The sequence below is a fragment of the Oncorhynchus kisutch genome, linkage group LG5 (genome assembly GCF_002021735.2).
Source record: "Oncorhynchus kisutch isolate 150728-3 linkage group LG5, Okis_V2, whole genome shotgun sequence".
Classification (NCBI taxonomy): domain Eukaryota; kingdom Metazoa; phylum Chordata; class Actinopteri; order Salmoniformes; family Salmonidae; genus Oncorhynchus; species Oncorhynchus kisutch.
In genome coordinates, this window is record NC_034178.2 from 44,521,750 (window position 1) to 44,542,981 (window position 21,232).

Sequence of the window (21,232 nt, forward strand, 5' to 3'; positions counted from 1 at the left end):
AGGCTGCTGAGGGGAGGACGGCTCATAATAATGGGTGGAATGGAGTGGTGTAAATCACATCAAACACGTAGTTCCCATGTGGTTGATACCATTCCATTAACTCCCTTCTAGTCTTTATTATGAGCCATCCCCCCTCAGCAGCCTCCATTTGAGGACAGAAATGGGTAACCAAAGTGGATAGTGAGACTGCAGAGATGCATGGTGTTGGCACTGTTGGGGGGTGGGGTCTGGTTGGGCAGTAGGGGTGCTCAGAGGGTTAATGATTCTCTTCCCTCTTTTTCCTCCCGTCTTTTCTCCAACAGGAAGTGAGGTGGCAACGGGACACAAAAGTGCTCACCCCGGCAACGCTTCAAGAGAGTGCTTCTCCATAGCAACTGTGTGGCAGCCTGTGCCAATTCAGTCCCTGCGGTTCTTTGAGCCCAGAAGAATGTCAGGAGAGATTTGGAACTTTCGCTTGGGCTTGGATGAATAGCTGTCCACCGACCATCCCCTCCCCCCTCCACTATTTCCTTTAGTTGAGAGGCCTAAACAAGCAACTTCAACCGTCAGGTTTATGGGTCTTAATGTTTTTGTCTGACACCGCATTACTCTGGCTGAAAATACTTACTTGTGCTCTTTCAAAGTATTGATAAGTTAGGATAAGGCTGTGTGCTTCACTGTAACTTTGTTGAAAGGTAATTCAATTGAATCATTCAATAGGATTGACTAAAACACTTGTGCTATTAGGGACATAGCACAAAACCATACGCAAATTGAATGTACATTAAAAAAAATTGTCCAGTACATATAATTCAAATCTGAACACTACATTTGCACCATCTGCAACTACAGGGCTTTCCAGAGGGTGGTGTCGTGAGGTTGTATTAGTTAGTGTGACGACTGTTGTTCATCGAATGATTAAAAGTTTCTAATTGCATGATTAACTGAATCAAGCAATTATTAACTCATTAACCCAGGGCACCATGGGAAAACTAGTTTTTATTGAGTTTCTATTTCCCAAATTAACTCAAAGAATGTCAGGATATCGATTTTACAACAGCCGCTAATTAACCAGTTACCTCTACAATCTCGTTCTGAACGTTGTATAGTTGTTGAATCTGCACGGACATGGGTCTCACCAATGAGTTTGTACCACACCAATATTAGTTGAATATTTATTTACTTAAAAGCTAAAATTATGATAAAAAATACTCGTAGACAAAACACATTATAGGCTATTGATTAGAACTTAGTATAACAGGCCAACACACTATGGCGCGTGTTACCCAAAATGGGGATTTCAAAGAGAGAGAGGAAAAAGAAAGTACACGAGAGAAATATACATTTGGGTGAATTTGTCAGCTATGCTATTCTAACCCTAGCAGTGCCAAACTCCCGCTCTTATGGGTCAGAATATAATGATGTAATTACGTGGGGGAAGTCCCCGAGGATTCTCTGCGTGGACCGTTCAGCTGCTCGATGACACACTACTCCGCCGCACCTCTCTGATCGCCCTCCTAATGTCATTGTTCTTTTTGCTTAGGAGTCTGTTCCCTCACCCTTGATCTGGAAGGGGTCTTCTGAGGACAGACAACTCTGGAAGCGTTGGAATGAAACAGTGTAGATACCACGATTCAATGGGAGATGGAGGCTAGGTGGTTTGACTTGAATTCACCTGCTTAGACACAGCTACTCATCCGTAGCTTGGGTAGAAAAATATTTCTTTGTCTTCAAACTTGCGTTGCGTTTTGGGTTCGTTGACTTTTTAGACCTTGGCTGCAGCTTGGGTCACAGTCTTCTCTGGAAATTCTTTAATCACAGGTTTTATACCCTCGTGTCAGAAGTTGGCGTAACCGCCTTTAGGGCAATTCTCTGGGCGTACCAAGGTATGAGGGCAAGGTCTAGATTTGACTCAAATCCAACAACTAACTTCACATTCCAAAAACATTCTCTTTGATTTGGATATATTTCCATAAAACGTACAATGTATAAACATCAAACATATACTAGGAAAACTATTCACGTTACAATGTTTTCGTAATAATGTCATCTTTTAACCTTTAATAATAAAACAAAAATGACATACATTTTCATATTCCATCTATCGTCATGACCACCCTTGTGGCTGACGGAAACCATTGTTCCAAAGTCCCTTTATTTAATGTTTAATGTTCTGAGGCTGGTTCTCCATAGTAACAGGACAAAGGAATTTATCTGTGGCCTGAGATTTACCAGGGGCGTGAGGGGTCATAAAACTCCCACATCTTCAGACCCCTAGATCTCTCCTCCTCTGTTGGGGTTGAGAGATAATCTGTAGGGTTGTGGTCTCCTGTAACCTGACCTGATCAGGACAGTCATGACAGTGGCGTGGTCAGTCCAACGTATCACCAGGGGCACACTGCCTGCCCTCCAGGACATCTACAGCACCAGGTGTCACAGGAAGTCCAAGAAGATCATCAAGGACCTCAGCCACCTGAGCCATGGCTTGTTCACCTCGCAACCATCTAGAAGGCAAAGACAGTACAGGTGCATCAAAGCTGGGAAAGAGAGACAGAAGCAGTTTTTCTATCTCCAGGCCATCAGACTCACCACTAGCCAGCCTCCGCACAGTACCCTGTCCTGAACCTTAGTCACTGTTCTAGCCGGCCACCACCCGGCACTCTACCCTGCACCTTGGAGTCATTGAACACTGGTCACTTTGATAATGTTTACATACTATTTCACCACTTTAAAATGTATATGCTGCATTCTAGTCATGACTCAGGTGAGAGCAAAGATTATGTTATGATACTGTTTATGCACCGAATGGTTGTTTTATGCAGTAGAGTAGGGTTCTTAGAACTCTCCCTTCCTTTCTGAGTGAACGGAGAGGAGTCTTTTGAAGCTTTGGCCGGCAACTGATTAAGTGATGGCTTGGTGATGAAAACTAAACAGCCACATTCCATTCTATGAGTAGTGGTGCATGACAGAGATAGCCTGAATGAATAGATCAAACATTTCATTGTTCTCATCCTTGTATCTGAAAAACTTAGTCTGGAAGAGTAAAATAGTACCCCCGTGCAGATAATGACAGGATGAACCCAGAGTGGCTTAGGATACCCATTGAGCTACATGGGAGGGGTGGACCAGCCATGACTAAGAATTCTTATTGTCAGCTACATAAAAGAAACAGCATTGTTTTTAAAGGTTAGACTGCTCAGCCCAACAGTCAAGTGTTGGGTCTCATTAATGCAATAATTAATCGATAATTAATCGATATTGAATAAAGATGATTGTAGAAATGACAAACAAAGTCTCTCTCACTTGATTAGGATATTCCACCTCACTCATCCTGTCACTTTTTGTTTTCTGGATTACATGTGTAATATGGGTGTATCTTTATAGCCAAGATACACCCATTTCAACCTACATGACGAACAACAGGTATATAGAATGGGTCACAAGGTTTAGATTTGTATGAAGGATATTTATAATTCACAGCAGACAGTATCTGCTGTAAAAACCTTTGTGCAGAGACCAGGGTCTGGCCCTGGGGTCATCTCTCTCTGGTACCATATAGAACAGAAACATTAACTTATCTAGGGTAGGGGGCAGCATTTGGAATTTTGGATGAAAAGCATGCCCAAATTAAACAGCTTTCTACTCAGGCCCAGAAGATAGGATATGAATATAATTAGTAGATATGGATAGAAAACACACTAAAGTTTCCAAAACTTTTACAATAATGTCTGTGAGTATAACAGAACTGATTTGGCAGGTGAAAACCTGAGAAAAATCGATTCAGAAAGTAGGATTTTTCTTTGTTTGTAGTTTTCTTTTCAATGCCATTACAGTATCCATTGACTTAGGACTCAAATTGCAGTTCCTATGCCTTCCACTAGATGTCAACAGTCTTTAGAAATTGTTTCAGGCTTGTATTCTGAAAAATGAGGGAGTAAGACCAGTCTGAATCAGTGGACCCTTCCGTGTCACAGAGCTTTTTCATGCGTGCGACCAGAGAGAGTGCCTTTCTTGTTTACCTTTTATATTGACAACGTTATTGTCCGGTTGAAATATTATAGATTATTTCGGCTAAAACCAACCTGAGGATTGAATATAAACATCGTTTGACATGTTTCTATGAACTTTACGGATACAATTTGGATTTTTTTGTCTGCCTATTGTGACTGTGTTTGAGCCTGTGGATTACTGAATGAGCGAACAAAACGGAGGTTTTCGGATATAAAGAGAGACTAAATCAAACAAAATAACATTTATTGAATAAATTAATGTCTTCTGAGTGCCACCATATGAAGATCGTCAAAGGTAAGGGATTCATTTTATCTCTATTTCTGACTTGTGTAACTCTTCTACTTGTCTGGTTTGTAATGATTTGTCTGCTGGGCTATGTTCTCAAATAATCGTAAGGTATGATTTCGCCGTAAAGCATTTTTTAAATCTGACACCGTGGTTGGATTCACAAGAAGTTAATCTTTAAACCAATGTAAAATAGTTGTATCTTTTCTGAATTGTTATAATGAGTATTTCTGTATTTGTAATTTGGCGCTCTGCAATCTCACTGGATGTTGGCCAGGTGGGACCCTAGAGAGGGTAACTCAGGCCAGGTGGGACCAGGTGGGACCCTAGAGAGGGTAACTCAGGCCAGGTGGGACCAGGTGGGACCCTAGAGAGGGTAACTCAGGCCAGGTGGGACCAGGTGGGACCCTAGAGAGGGTAACTCATGCTCTGGAATGCCGTCTCTTTAGATTTTATCACCCAAAATACATTGTAAACCTGTCAGTGTTCTCTCAGAGGCCCATCCTCAGTAGAACACACACAGATGAACGTTCAAACAACCCCTTACTCTGTTGCATAAAACAACCATTTGATCCAATAAAAGTATTATAACAATCTTGTAATTTCCACCATAAGTCCAAATAAGTATGATACACACTTCTTTAAAAATACATATAATAATTGTTCAAGCCTACATGCAATACAAGACTCTTGTTATGAGGGGAGATAATACGGTTTTAAATACCTAAATAGACCGTAAAGGAAATCCCACTACAAACTATCACCCTCATGTACTTAAGGAAATCACAAATATCCTTGATATATTGGAACTAGTGGTTATATGGAGGCTTAAATATCCTGACAGTGAGAGATATACATGGAGGCTCAATCAAGCTAGTCGTCTTGACTACTTTACATCATTCTCGCTGGCACCAAAAGTTAAGTGTTGATGGGGGACAGAATGCGGTCGGACCATCAATAAAATAGGCATAGACATTACTCTTACAGAATTTCCACATCGGCGAAGATATTGGAAATGTAATCGAAGCCTATTGGATGACAACTTGTTTTTAACAAGGACAGAATAATTATAATGAACTTTTTCTTACTTAAATAACATAGGTACAACAGATCTGATTATTGTACGGGACACATTTAAACAGAGCGGCAGGGGCTGAAGGTAGCCTAGCGGTTAGAGCGTTGGACTAGAAACCAAAAGGTTGCAAGATCGAATCCCCGAGCTGACAAGGTAAAAATCTGTCGTTTTGCCCCTGAACAAGGCAGTTAACTGAATTTGTTCTTAACTGACTTGCCTAACTAAATAAAGGTCAAATGTGTTTAGAGGCCATGCAATTCAATAATCATCTTTAAAACAAAAGCAATTTAGATCAAAAGAGTTCATATTAACAAAGGAGAGAGCGGGGCTAACAGTACAGATCAAAAGCATTAAAAACTGTACCATAGAGGCACAGAATCAATTTGAAGGGGAAAAAACTGTAGGAACTTATTCCAGAAAGATCAAGTCTAATATAATATATAATAAAAGCAAACTGGATGGAATATGGGGAAAACGCACCAAATTATTTTTAAATCTTCAACATAGAAATTCGAACAAAAATAATTTACTGAAACTTGTTACTAACGGAGACACCCATGATTCACCAAACAATATTTTGAAAGAGGAAACAAAGTACATAAAGCATATGTTTTCATTTCAGTCTCCTCTGTCTCCACTAACTGAAGTTAATTGTAAGGATTCTATTAACTGTTGAAACGTTGGTAATTACATTTTTGCATCTGAGCTCCTAGAGTGTGCGGCTCTCTTTTATTTTCAAGGATTCTATTAACAACAAATTAACAGCTATACAGAAAGACTCATGTGAAGGCCATCTACAGAGGAGGAACTTCTTGATGCAATGAAAGCCTTTAAGTTTAGGAAAACTCCAGGACAGGATGGCATACCAGTTGAGATATATCAAAACTTTTTTTTGATTTAGTCAGAGGACTGTTATAAGCATGCTTTAACCACTTTATTAAAATGTTAAATTATCAGATACTCAACAAGATTTGATTTCACCATTACTGAAACAGGACCTAGGTAGTAAATAAACTCAGCAAAAAAATAAATGTCCTCTCACTGTCAAATACGTTTATTTTCAGAAAACTTAACGTGTGTAAATATCTGTGTGAACATAAGATTCAACAACTGAGACATAAACTGAACAAGTTCCATAGACATGTGACTAACAGAAATGTGTCCCTGAACAAAGGGCGGTCAAAAAGTAACAGTATCTGGTGTGGCCACCAGCTGCATTAAGTACTGCAGTGAATCTCCTCCTCATGGACTTCACCAGATTTGCCAGTTCTTGCTGTAAGATGTTACCCCACACTTCCACCAAGGCACCTGCAAGTTCCCAGACATTTCTTGTGGGAATGGCCCTAGCCCTCACCCTCTGATCCAACAAGTCCCAGACGTGCTCAATGGGATTGAGATCCGGGCTCTTAGCTGGCCATGGCAGAACACAGACATTCCTGTCTTGCAGGAAGTCACGCACAGAACGAGCAGTATGGCTGGTGGCATTGTCATGCTGGAGGGTCATGTCAGGATGAGCCTGCAGGAAGGGTACCATATGAGGGAGGAGGATGTCTTCCCTGTAACACACAGCGTTGAGATTGCCTGCAATGACAAAAAGCTCAGTCTGATGATGCTGTGACACACCGCCCCAGAACATGACGGATCCTCCACCTCCAAATCGCTCCCGCTCCAGAGTACAGGCCTCGGTGTAACGTTCATCGTTCATTCCTTGGACGATAAACACAAATCCGACCATCACCCCTGGTGAGACAAAACCGCAACTCGCCAATGAAGAGCACTTTTTGACAGTCCTGTCTGGTCCAGTGATGGTGGGTTTGTGCCCATAGGTGATGTTGTCCTCTGGTGAGGACCTGTCTTACAACAGGCCTACAAGCCCTCAGTCCAGCCTCTCTCAGCCTATTGCGGACAGTCTGAGCACAGATGGAGTGATTGTGCGTTCCTGGTGTAACTCGGGCAGTTGTTGTTGCCATCCTGTACCTGTCCCGCAGGTGTGATGTTCGGATGTACCGATCCTGTGTAGGTGTTGTTACACGTGGTCTGCTACTGCGAGGACAATCAGCTCTCCATCCTGTCTCCATTTCATGCTGCAAGGAGGCATGAGGACTGCAGATGTGGCCAGGGCAATACATTTCAATGTCCACTGTCTTAGGTGTCTCACTGTATGGACATTGACATTTATTGCCCTGGCCACATCTGCAGTCCTCATGCCTCCTTGCAGCATGCCTAAGGCACATTCACTTAGATGAGCAGGGATCCTGGGCATCTTTCTTTTGGTGTTTTTCAGAGTCAGTAGAAACGCCTCTGTAGTGTCCTACGTTTTCATAACTGTGACCTTAATTGCCTTCCGTCTGTAAGCTGTTAGTGTCTTAACGACGGTTCCACAGGTGCATGTTCATTAATTGTTTATGGTTCATTGAACAAGCATGGGAAACAGTATTTAAACCTTTTACAATTGAGGTCTATGAAGTTATTTGGATATTGCTAATAATCTTTGAAAGATATGTTCCTGAAAAAGGGATGTTTCTTTTTTTGCTGAGTTTATAAAGATCCAGTTCATTTAAAAGAAAATTGGAGGCCTCTTACACTTCAGTGTTGTGATGCAAAAATTTGAGCATAATTCATGGCCCATAGAATTAAAAAAGGTATGTTTGGATATTATTGATCCTAACCAGATAGTATTTTTTTTTTTTTTTACATAGGAGATACATTGGAGATAAGACAAGTACTAGAAACAATAGAACACTATGAAAAATCTTGGAACCAGGCCTGGTCTTCAGAGCTGATTTTGAAAAGGCTTTTTATAAAGTATGACTGAAATGTATACATAAATGCCTGGAATATTAACATTTTGGATGGATTAAAGTAATGTATTGTAATCCTAGGTGTAAAATAGTAAATAATTTTGACTTCTCCGAAAGTATTATCAAAGTAAAACAAGGTTCTCCACGATTGGCATATCTATTTACGGCCATCAAAATGTTAGCCATTAAAATCAGATCCAACAATAATATCAAGGGGATAGAAATACAGGGCTTTAAAACAAAGGTGTCATTGTATACCGAGTCATGTTATTTTAAATCCACAATTTGGATCCCTCCACAGCCTCAGAACAACAATTTTTCTACCCTCTCTGGTTTAAAACCAAATTGTAATGTGTACTATATTACATACTGGATCACAAAAAAAAAAACTTTTACATTACCATGTAGCTTACCAATAAAATGGTCTGATGGTGAAGTGGACATACTCAGTATTCATATCCCAAAATACATTGTCACTACAATAAATTAGACAGTTACCAACAATAGATACAATCGTTACCATGGAAAGGAAAATAGCTGTCTATTTGTAGGGGGGGGGGGGGGGGGGAAGAAAAAAAACACCCGGATGAACTCTTTAGTCATGTCCTGGATGACCAATTTGCGTATGGCCCTGCTGACACAACTTGTTTTTTAAATTTATGAGAATAAAAAAATAAAAAAATAAACTTCATTTGGGACAGCAAGCCAGACAATTTAGACAGGCCTATTTATATAATGAATATGAATTCGAATGGCCGAAATTATTAGATATTAAAGCATTAGACCTTAAAGGTTTCAGTCATACATAAATCCAAACTGGTTCTCTAGCAGATTAGTATGAATTGCACACCCAGTGTTCAAAAACGGCCTCAGATTACAACCTCTCCCTTTAGGTTATCTGAAAATTAAACATCCACCATATTGCTATTTTTAAAACAAGTCGTAGAAAGTCGGTTGTAATTTACGTTTAAACCAGAAAATACAGAACAAATATTATGGTTAAACTCAAAATGTATAAACATTTAAAAACATTTCTGGATAAAAAATGTAAAAAGTCTAATCTGTAAATTATATCATCAATAGGACTGGTGGAGTTGTCTAACATGCAGCAAAAAGAAGGAAATGTCTGCTCTATCCAAAATGACAAAAAACTAAAAGCAGCATTACTGCAACAATGGAATGAGGCAAGTGGAACAGGGAGAAAGACGTCTGTCAGCCCTGCATTAAAGACCACAATTAGTTAAAGAAAATTACTAAATAGAAAGTATACCAGTTTAATTTAAGATCCATACAGATTGCAAAATAGCTGGGAAGAGAGTCGATGTACCGATTCCATAGCACATTGTTTATGAACGGATATGCAAAATGGCATAAAAAAAAATGTTGTTTTCAATTATACAAAATTCATGCAACTAATAGATTCATATACAGTACCAGTCAAATGTTGACAAACCTATTCATTCAAGGGTTTCTCTTTATTTAGTTAGAACCCATTGCCCTTTGTGAGATCTGGGGTACACTCACCAACCAAGAATTCACAAAATGGGACATACACCAAAGTGAGACTGCATGCAGAATTCTGCAAAAATATCCTGTGTACAACGCAAAACACCAAATAATTCATGCAGAGCAGAATTAAGCAGATACATGCAAATGATCAAAATCCACAAAAGTGACGTTAAATTCTACAACCACCTAAAAGGAAGTGATTCCTAAACGTTCCATAACAAAGCCTTGACCTACAGAGAAATGAACCTGGAGAAGAGCAAGCTTGTCCTGGGGCTCTGTTCACAAACAGACCCCCAGGACAGCAACACAATTAGACCCAAACAAATCATGAGAAAACAAAAATCTAATTACTTAACACAATGGAATTCACAAAAAAACAGCCAACTAGAATAGTCTTTGGCCATAAACAGTAAGTACAGTGGCAGAATACCTTACCACTGTAAATTAGCCAAAATGAAGGAAAGCTTTGACTATGTACAGACTCATAGTCTTGCTATTGAGAAAGGCCACAGAAAGCCGGTCTTCTCTTGAGCCAGGTCTGCTGTGTGCACACTGCCCACAAAACCAGATGGAAACTGAGCTGCATTTCCTAACCTCTTGCCAAATGTATGACCATAGAGACATATTTCCCTCAGATGACACAGACAAAGAATTTGAAAAAAAAAATATATATCTATTGGGCGCAGTGAAGAACACCATTGTAAACACAACCCATATTTGTTTTCCCTTTTGTAATTTAACTATTTGCATCTCATTACAACACTATATAAACATTATTTTGGAACTGTTGACTTCATCCATGTCACCTGCTTTGGCAATGTAAACATGTTTCCCATGCAAATTAAGCACCTTGAATTGAAAGTTCTGAGTGAGAGCGAGCAAGGTTAGGCAGGGCGGAGAACATTCATGACACAGAAGAGCAGTCTCAGTGGAATGACCAGTCTTAAAGCCTAACTGGTTAGGGCCAAGATCATTATGAGAGAGATCACGAGAAAGTTGACTAGAGACAGCACGCTCAAGTGTTTTGGAAAGAAAAGGGATACAAGTCTATAGTTGTTGACTTCAGATGAGTTGAGTGTTGGTTTCTTGAGGGGAGCAACTCATGCAATTTTGAAGTCAGAGGGGACACAGCCAGTGGTCATGGATGAGGTGACGATGTAAGTGAGGAATGGGAGAGGGACTCCAGAGATGGTCTGTAGAAGGGAGGAGGGGATGGGGTTGAATGTGCAGGTTGTCGGGCAGCCAGACCTCACTAGTCACAGGACTTCATCTGGAGAGGGGAGAAAGAGGTCAAAGCGTAGGGTAGTTGTGTGAGTGAGACCAGTGGACTCTAGGCTGAGTGAATGAGTAGCAGATGTCTCAACCTTCTTTTCAAAGTGGTTGACAGTTGTCTGAAGAGCAGAAGGGGGAGGACTAAGGAGGGAGGGGAAAGTGGAAAAGAGTCCCAGGTTTAGAGGAAGATGCTTGAAATTTAGAGTGGTAGAAAAGTGCTTTAACAGATACAGAGGAAGAGAAAGTAGAGGACAGAGTGAAAGGAGTATCAGTCCTCCGATAGTTTTCCTCCATTTTCACTCAGCTGCCCGCAGCCCTGTTCTGTAAGCAGGCATTGAGTCACTCAGCCACAGAGCAGGAGAGGGCCGAGCTGGCCGGGAAGAAAGAGCCCAGTGCGAGTCATAGGATGCAGAAAGGGCCCAGTGCGAGTCATAGGATGCAGAAAGGGCCCAGTGCGAGTCATAGGATGCAGAAAGGGCCCAGTGCGAGTCATAGGATGCAGAAAGGGCCCAGTGCGAGTCATAGGATGCAGAAAGGGCCCAGTGCGAGTCATAGGATGCAGAAAGGGCCCAGTGCGAGTCATAGGATGCAGAAAGGGCCCAGTGCGAGTCATAGGATGCAGAAAGGGCCCAGTGCGAGTCATAGGATGCAGAAAGGGCCCAGTGTGAGTCATAGGATGCAGAAAGGGCCCAGTGTGAGTCATAGGATGCGGAAAGGGAGGAGCGTAGGGTCAAAGAGGCAAAATCAGGAGACTGGAGGGAGAAGGATTTAGCAGAAGGGAGAGATGATAGGATGGAAGAGAGAGTAGTGGGAGAGAAAGCGAAGATCGCATGGCACAACCATCTGGGTAGGGGCTGAGTGGTTAGGATTGGAGGAAAGGGAGACAGAAAAGGAAACAAAGTAGTGACCTGTGTGGGGGTTGCAGTGAGATTAGTCTGGGAGGAGCCTCTAGTAAAGATTAGGTCAAGTGTATTGCCTGCCTTGTGTGATTTGGAGGGGATTGGGAAAGGCAGACATCGGGAGGTTGAAGTTGCCAAGAACGAAGAGTGGTGAGCCATTGTCAGAAAATGAGCTTATCAAGGTGTCAAGCTCAATGAGGAACTCGCCATCTATCACCTGGTTGGTGATAGATGACAATGATGTTAAGCTTGAGTGACAGCATGGAATTCAAGTGAGGAGATGGACTGGGGAGAGGGAGAAAAGAGAAGTTCCACTTAGGGGAAATGAATAGACCTGTGCCACCACCACAATGACCAGATGCTCTCAGACTATGAGAGAACATTGTCAGATGAATAAAGAGCAGCAGTGTTCTCTGGGGTGATCCATGCCGCTGTCAGGGCCAAAAAGTCAAGGGCAGCATAGGCGGAGATGAAGTCAGCATTCTTAACCGCAGGTCAGCAGTTCCAAATGCTGCCAGAGACCTGGAATTCCACATGGGTTGTGCGCGCAGGGTACACTAAATTAGGAGGGTTGCAGCCAAGGGGTGGGGAGGCTCTGTAAAGCCTACAGGGAGCAGTGCGAACAGGTTTAGAAAACAGTTGCCAAAGCTACAAAAAAGAGGAAAAATTAGATCTGAAAATAACTTGGTAAGATACTCAAGTGAGAGAGTGATGGTATGGGGCCTTCCTCAAACAACTCCAAAGACCAGTCTTAGTTTTGTGACAAAACTGACATAGCCGCCGCTTACAGCTACTGCTGCGAAACCAAGGGAGACAAAAGTACTAACACTAATTGCTAATTGCCAAGCAGAGGTGGAGAGCACGCCTCCCTGTATTAATTGCTGATTTCCTAGGAGAAGTGAAGCCACTCTCCCTCCAACACAGCCACTGATTACCAAAACAAGTCACAAATTGCCCTCGCCTTGATCCTGGTTGATGTGTCAAAAACTATTTGCAAATTATGAGCAGTCAGTAGATCACACACCAAGTAGGCCACTGGGAAGACAGGCAGCACTTAAAGTAGATGGTCATAGCTAGCAAAAAGACAGTACTAGATCACAACAGATATCAGGAGTTCTAAGGAGCTATAAGCAATCAGGACTCCTGGTCCAACGACTGTCAAGTCAACAACTTTAACCGCTATGCCAAGAGGTCCGGACCACCGATGGCCTAACAAGTGCCATCCCACTTCTGACACCAGTGTAGCAAATGCAAGGGGTAGCCCCAATTGGGACTCAAACCCAGGTCCAGCAACTGTCAAGCCAAAACCTTAACCATTATTCCAAGAGGTCCGAACCTCCTCTTGACAAGGTCGCTAGGTATTGGGTTAAGGATGATACAATATGAAAAACAACAAACTGGTAAAACAAAGTAATTATCTTATGTAGGTGAGGATCTGGGATGGGCACCATTGTTAGTAATGTTTGAGTGAAACCCACATGGCTGGACAGGTGTGATGTTCCGACCACACTGTTACTTCTTACTGACAGGCAACCACTTCCTGTCTGGGTCACACGCTCTCAACTAATCACATTCTGATACAGACGAGTTGAGGATGAAGCAATCCTTCCCTCCATTCTTTTATCCTCAGTAGCTACCTTATCTTTTGACAGTTGATATCACCCCTTCGATGCGACACTAGTCCTATTAGGGATGACTGAATCTAACTGTGATCATTTGAATGGATACAGCAGATATGGATCCTGCCCACATCATGGCCTGTTGTTGTGTTCAAAATCAAACACTGCACTCAAATCATAAACAAAGTGATCAAAATGATATACACTCTCAGGCAGTCAGTAAACAATACACCGAAAAATAGAAAACACATTGTTCAAAACATACAATTTTCAGGGAGAAGTACATTTTTAATCTAAAAAATTATTCATTTTTTGATGAACGAAAACATGTTCTATCATAGTAGCTCAAAATTGATCAGAAATTACTACTCTGCTTTGCTTTATGCAATTTAGTTTTTTGTTCTTGCTCCTCGTTGGACCCCTATTTTTACAGTACTGTACCCTGCATCTCACAAACTTGTCCTTTGTCTCTGTGATACTGTAATTCTTGTTCTTTGTTGATATGATCCTGCAACCAGTCAAAATCTATTGAGCAGTCAGTACTGTTAATAAATGGAAAGCACAATGTTCAGGGCCATACAGTTTGTCCATTGTACAGTATACAGCCTACAATGCACTGTACTACAGTATACAATACTAAAAGGGACAAAAATCAAAGGAGTAAACATGTGATCAATGTGCTTCTTCTTGTCTTTGGGCTGGGTCAGGCCAGAGCACTTCGTCGACATCACAAGCAATATTGTCCCTCCTGAGGCAACGGGGGAAGAAGCCTCTTGTGTGCCGTATCCAGCCCTGACATGATTCCTCACCTATATCACCACAGGCTAAATCCATGGCTTGCAGCATATTTACTATTGTCTATCATACATTTTCCATCTCCAAGAGGAGAAAAACTCCTCAATCGGAATCAGGAAAGGCGAGTATGGAGGGAGGTACAAGTTCATAAACTGCCCATTGATGTTAAACCATTCCCTTACCTGAGCAGCTCGGTAGAAACTGACACTGTCCCACACTATCACATAGGTGGGAATGGGATTCTCATTTAGCTCTTGACCTTGCTGCTCTTGAACCTGCTGCTCAAATAAAATATATCTTAGATTGGCAATAAATCTTAGAAGGTGCTGGGTATTATATGGCCCGAGTGTAACATGGTGATGTAGAACACCATGGTTGCTGATAGCAGCACAGATTGTGACATTGCCACCTCGTTGACCAGGGACTTCAACAATGGCCCGCTGTCCAATCATGTTTCGGCCTCTCCTTCTCCTCTTTGTTAGATTGAAGCCTGCTTCATCGACAAAGATGAACTCATGGGGTCTGTCCAAAGATTCCAAGTCAAATATTGTCTGTGTAGAAATACAATATACTGTATGTAGGATTTTGTAAGTCGTACAGAGACAATGCTATACTGTAGAGTACAATTAGGCTTCTGATTCACATACATTGTATGTACTGAAGAGTAATGTCATTCACATAGTATGTGTTATTACTGTAGACAATCTGGATTACAGTAAATGTTTCTGAATGTACACTTACTTGCACATACTGAGCTCGCAGTTCTTTCACCCTTGGTGAGTTGCGCTCAAAGGTACTCTATATACTTGTTTCATTTGCATCCTGTTACGATGGAGGACACAGTAAATTGTGGAAATGCTCACACTGTCGATTCCCTGGAAGTGTGTGTTGTCTTGTATCACTCGTTCCTGGATTTCTCTGAGTCGTATTGCATTATCTTGAAGGACCATGCCAACTATAACGGCCTCTTGCCGATAGCTGTCCTTCCACCTGCATGTGGCAGCCTTGCAATTCTACAAAAAGTAGTTGGCAGTTACAAAACATATTCATGCAGTACAATACATACAGTGATTCACTTTACAAATGTCTATTGAAACAGCTGCATATAGTGTAGTACAGTAAATTTGCAATTACAAAAATATAGTAGTATCCTGTACCCGTTCTCTTCTCTGAATGTCCTTACTATGGTGAACACAGAAAATCGGCTCAAATTGGGTTGCACTCTAAGTCCTGCTTCCCTCATTGTCAGTCCATGGACAAGAACATGGTCTATAACTGTTGCTCGAATTTCATCAGATATTTTCACTCTTTGTCTTCCTCTTCCTCTTCGTCCCCCTCTTCCTCTTTCTTGCCCTCCTCCTCCTCGTCGCCCACCTCGCATACGCACTCGTCCTCATCCCCTCACATGGTTTCTTCTATGCATTCTCAGACTTTCTCCTTCCCACCTTCAACAACCTGTTTGCTCTCTGAACTGGCTTATATTGGTTGTGTCGCATCATTTGAAACAGGTTAAATCAATTTTGAGTGGTTGTGTTCAATCAATGACATGTGTTCTCTATTTGTATTTGATTGTTGCCACTTGTGTTTACCAGTATGGATGACATGTGCATTAGAGTGCAGAATGTGTTTTGAGAATGAGAATGTGTTTAGAGTTTTGCTGAAAAGTCTAAGTGAGATCTGCAAATTGTGTTTTACCATGTGAAATGGTTTAAGGTATTGATAACAGACTGCATAATTAGCTAAATGAGCCCAGGCAACTGAGAACTTTGCTCAGCCAATGGGTTTTAGTGTTTTAGCAATTGAGAAAAACTGTAATAATGTGGGAAAAGCAGAGGGGAGAACATACTTGCCACAGAGAACAGCCAACCTCTCCACTCGGAATGCAATTAACCCATTTGACAGTGGTGATTCATATAGGGTGTTTGTGGTGTGTGTATGTGTCTGGCAGCTCAGCCTGTGTGCAGGGAAAAGAGGGGTCATGGGGCAAATGTAGACCCAAAATGGACAACGGAAGTCATCATGCACAGGAATTCTTGGTTACAGCATTAGAATCAATAGAACCAATATTCACAACAAATCTCCTCCGTGGCAGATGAACATGAAAAATACTATTTGGAAGAATGTTAATGTAACTGATGCTTATAACATGAGGCCATGTTTACTTCAACTGTTCCCGATACATTCTACAACTCCACTTGGCGCCAACGTCGCCTATTTTTCTCACCTTAGTGAGGAAGGAGTATCATTTAAAGACAAGTGTTTCAGAGCACAGTGTGTATCCATGTATAAATACACTGTATTGTTGACTTTGAGGGGGAAGGTTCAGAACTGAGCGTGTGTTTGCATAGTTATTGTGAGGCTTTGACCTATGGCTATACTGCAATAAAAAGACTGTTGAACAAAAAGATAAGTACACCATAAAGAGTCAGCCAGCCTGTTCAGTATGTTTGGGTCAATTCTGTCCTAGAGAAGAATCATCTTCCTCAGTTTGTAGTTTATGTGTTGTGTTTAATTGTCATCTAGTGGTGAAGAGTGAGATTACAAGGCACTTTTCAACACTAACTGTATGCCCAGCAGAGGCTGAAAATAATTTTGGTATTTTGTACACTACATGACCAATGTAGACACCTGCTCGTCGAACATCTCATTCCAAAATCATTGGCATTAATATTGACTGGCCTGCACAGGGCTCTGCATTATTGTACGCGGTGGCATTAAGATTTACATTCACGACCTCCTGGGTGGCGCAGTGGTCTAAGGCACTCCACCAGAGATTCTAGGTTCGAGCCCAGACTCTGTCGCAGCCGGCCGTGGCCGGTAGGTCCATGGGGCGACGTACAATTGACCCAGCATCGTCCGGGTTAGGGAGGGTTTACCCGGCAGGGACAACCTTGTCTCATCACACACTAGTGACTCCTGTGGCAGGCCAGGCACAGTGCATGCTGACCAGGTGTATGGCTCTTGACCTTTGCCTCTCCTGAGTCCGTATGGGAGTTGCATTAATGAGACAAGTCTGTAACTACTACCAAATGGATACCATGAAATTGGGGGTAATTGAAATCCAGTAACTGTTCACTGGATCTAAGGGCCTAGCCCAAAACATTCAAATCAAGCCCAGACCATTATTTCTCCTCCACCAATCTGTACAGTTGGAACTATGCATTGGGGCAGGTAGTGTTCCCCTGGCATCTGCCAAACTCAGATTATTTTTGAAGCATCACTCCAGATAACGCGTTTCCACTGCTATAGAGTCAAATGGCCGCAAGCTTTACACCACTCCAGCCAACACTTAGGCTGAACTTAGGCTGTGTGGCTGCTCGGTGATGGAAACCCATTTCATGAAGCTCCCAACGTACAGTTATTGTGCTGACGTTGCTTCCAGAGTCAGTTTGGAACTCGGTAGTGAGTGTTGCAACCGAGGACTGACAGTTTTTACATGCTACGTGCTTCAGCACTCAACGGTCCAGTTTTGGAAGCTTGTTTTTCCCTACCGCTTAGCGCCTGAGCCGTTGTTGCTCCTAGACGTTTCCATTTCACAATAACAGCAATTGCAATTGAAGAGCAGAAATGTGATGAATTGACTTGTTGGAAAGGTGGCATCCTATGACTGTGCCACATTGAAAGTCACTGAGCTCTTCAGTAAGACCATTCTACTGCTAATGTTTGTCTATGGCGATTGCATGTCTGTGTGCTCGATTTGATTCACCTGTCAGCAACGGGTGTGGCTGAAATAGCTGAATCCACTCATTTGAAGGGGTATTGACATATATCTGACCATGTAGTGCATTTTATTAGGATCCCCATTAGCTGTTGCGAAAGCCGCAACTACTCTTCCTGGGGTCCAACACAGCAACATGACATAATACAGAACATTAATAGATAAGAACAGCTCAAGGACAGAACTAGATACACTTAAAAACAGCATAGCCTAGTGATTAGAGTGTTGGGCCAGTAACCGAAAGGTTGGTGGATTGAATCCCCGAGCTGCCAAGGTCAAAATCTGTCATTCTGCCCCTGAACAAGGCAATTAACCCACTGTTCCTAGGCTGTCATTGTAAATAAGAATTTGTTCTAAACTGACTTGCCTAGTTACATGAAGGTAAAAATAGCAGAGAGGCTGTGAGGTGTTGCATTTATCCATTTTTAAAAAACCAGGTCTGCTGTTCATTTGAGCAATATGAGATGGGAGTTCCATGCAATAATTTCTCTATATACAGTAATACTGTACGCTTCCTTAAATTTGTTCTGGATTTGGGGACTGTGAAAAGACCCCTGGTGGCATGTCTGGTTGCGTAAGTGTGTCAGAGCTGTGCGTAAGTTGACTATGCAAACAATTTGGAATTTTCAACACATTAATGTTTCTTATGAAAAGAAGTGATGGGGTTAGTCGCTCATTAACTCTTAGTCAAGAGAGACTGGCATGCATAGTATTTATAATAGCCCTCTGATTACAATGACGTGCATGACTTGCAAGACGTGCCGCTCTGTTCTGGGCCAGCTGCAGTTTAACTAGGTCTTTCTTAGCAGCACTTGACCACATGCCTGGACAATAATCCATATAAGATAAAACTAGAGCCTGCAGGACTTGATTTGTAGAGTGTGGTGCCAAGCAGATACGTAGAATTTATCTTTATTACAGACATACCTCTTTACAACCATTGAATCTATATGTTTGACCATGACAGTTCACAATCAAAGGTAACACTAAGTAATTTAGTCTCCTCAACTTGTTCAACAGCCACACCATTCATTACCAGGTTCAGCTGCTTAGAAAATGATTTGTACAAAAATACAATGCTCTTAGTTTTAGAGATGTTTAGGACCAGTTTATTACCTTGTCCATTCCACAACTGACTGCAACTCCTTGTTAAGGGTGTCAGGTACTTCAATAGCTGTGGTTACTGACACAGTACATGTGTCACACCCTGATCTGTCTTTGTGATTGTCTCCACCCCCCTAGAGGTGTCACCCATCTTCTTCATTATCCTCTGTGTATTTATACCTGTGTTCTCTGTTTGTCTGTTGCGAGTTCGTTTTGTTCATCAAACCTACCAGCGGTTTCCACCTTCCTCCTGTCTTGTCTTTAGTTCCTGGTTTTCTAGTTTTACTGGTTTTTGATCTGCCTGCCCTGACCCTGCCTGCCATCCTGTACCTTTGCCACCCTACTCTGGATTTACCGACCTTTGCCTGCCCTGACCCTAAACCTGTCTGCTGTCCTGTACCATTGCCCCACTACTCTGGATTACCGACCTCTGGCTGACCTGACCCTGAGCCTGCCTGCCAGCCTGTACCTTTGCCTGCCAGTGTTCGATTTAATAAACTTCGACACTGTCTGCACCTGGGTCTTACCTTCAAACCTGATAGTTTGAACTGGCCATGACTGACCCAGCAGACCTGAGCCAGCTACGCAATGCCATCTCCTCCCAAGGAGCCACCATTGGTAGGCATGAGGAATTGCTTTGTGGCCTTATGGCGGGTGTCCAAACCTTGGCTGAACGCCATGCCCGGGTGTTGGACAGTTTGATGGAGCAATTCCACAGGTTGTCTGGGAGGCAGCCTACCATGGTGGTAACCCCACAGCCCCTCAGTAACTCAGCTGTTAGCATCGCTGTCTCATCAGGCACTCCACCTTCTCGGGAGCCACGCATACCTCCCCCGGAAAGCTTCAGTCGGGCTTTTCTAGCTCAGTGTGCCCTCATCTTCGAGCTTCAGCCCTCCTCCTTCCCCTTGGATCGCTCCAAGATAGCCTACCTCATCACGCTGATGTCCGGGAGGGCCCTCACCTGGGATACTGCTGTATGGGAACAACAGCCGGCCATATTAGCCTGGAGGGGTTTGTGGGAGAAGTGAAGAAGGTTTTTGATGCCCTGTTCACTGGGAGAGAAGCTGCCCGGTAGCTAATCCAGCTTCGGCAGGACTCCCACAGTGTGGCAGACTATGCGGTGGATTTCCGCATGTTGGCAGCGAAGAGTGCTTGGAAACAGGAAGCACTGTTTGATATGCTCCTGCACAACGTCTCAGAGGAGGACAAGATGAGCTTGCTGCTCGGGAGTTACCTACGGATCTCGTTTCCCTCATCGCTTTGACCATCCGAATCGATGGGAGATTACGGGAACAACGGAGAGAGAGGAAATTCGATTTCGCTCGCACATCCAGGGATCCCACCTTACCCCCGAGTCATCCCGGAAGTCCCCGATGGTCCCGTTGCCGAAGAGAACCCGAGGCTTCCCTACTTCCCCTGAAAGTCGCCGAAGACGGCTGAGTTACTGCTTCCCGAGCCTATGTAACTAGGCAGAACTGGGCTGTTGCCAGCGGAACGGCAATACAGGAGCAACACGAAGAGTTGTCAGTATTGTGGGACTCTTGGTCATTTTGTGTCCTTTTGTCCTTTAAAAAATACCAAGCTCACTGGCAGGAGTGATTATTCTGGTGGGCCATATGGAGAACTTTTCTGCTTCCCTTGCTCGCACCCCTTTTCATGCCATTCTGCTGTGGGGAAACCATCATTGGCTGGAGTCAGTTCTGCCACGCCCATTGTCTGAAGTCAGCACAACCTGCCCTGGGACATCTTCCTGGGGGCTCGAAAGGTGCCATGGACTTCTCCGCCATTCCCGCAGAGTACCAGGACCTTCAGGAGGTGTTCAACAAGACCCAAGCAACTTCGCTTCGCCCACACCGACCACATGACTGCGGGATTGTCCTTCTTCCTAGCACCACTCCGCCCCGGGGATGACTGTACTCACTTTTGGGACCGGAGACCAAGGCTATGGAGACCTAAATTGGGGACTCCCTAGCTGCAGGATCTATCCGTCCTTCATCTTCTCCCGCCGGCGCATGGTTCTTCTTTGTGGAGAAGAAGGACAAGACCCTGTGCCTGTGCATCAACTAACAGGGACTCGATGACATGACGGTGAAAAACCGCTACCCGCTACCACTCATCTTCTCTGCCTTCAAGCCACTCCAGGGGGCCACTGTGTTTTCCAAGCT

General features: G+C 43.0%; 1 long non-coding RNA gene across 1 annotated transcript; it reads right to left on the reverse strand.

The window, feature by feature from the left end:
* Window positions 1–9,411: 9,411 nt before the first annotated feature.
* Window positions 9,412–12,623, reverse strand: LOC116374207 (uncharacterized). The gene is made up of 2 exons (XR_004210030.1): window positions 12,166–12,623; window positions 9,412–10,930 (listed from the first exon to the last, which is right to left on the reverse strand). It is a non-coding gene; the product is annotated as an uncharacterized LOC116374207 (long non-coding RNA).
* Window positions 12,624–21,232: the final 8,609 nt, after the last annotated feature.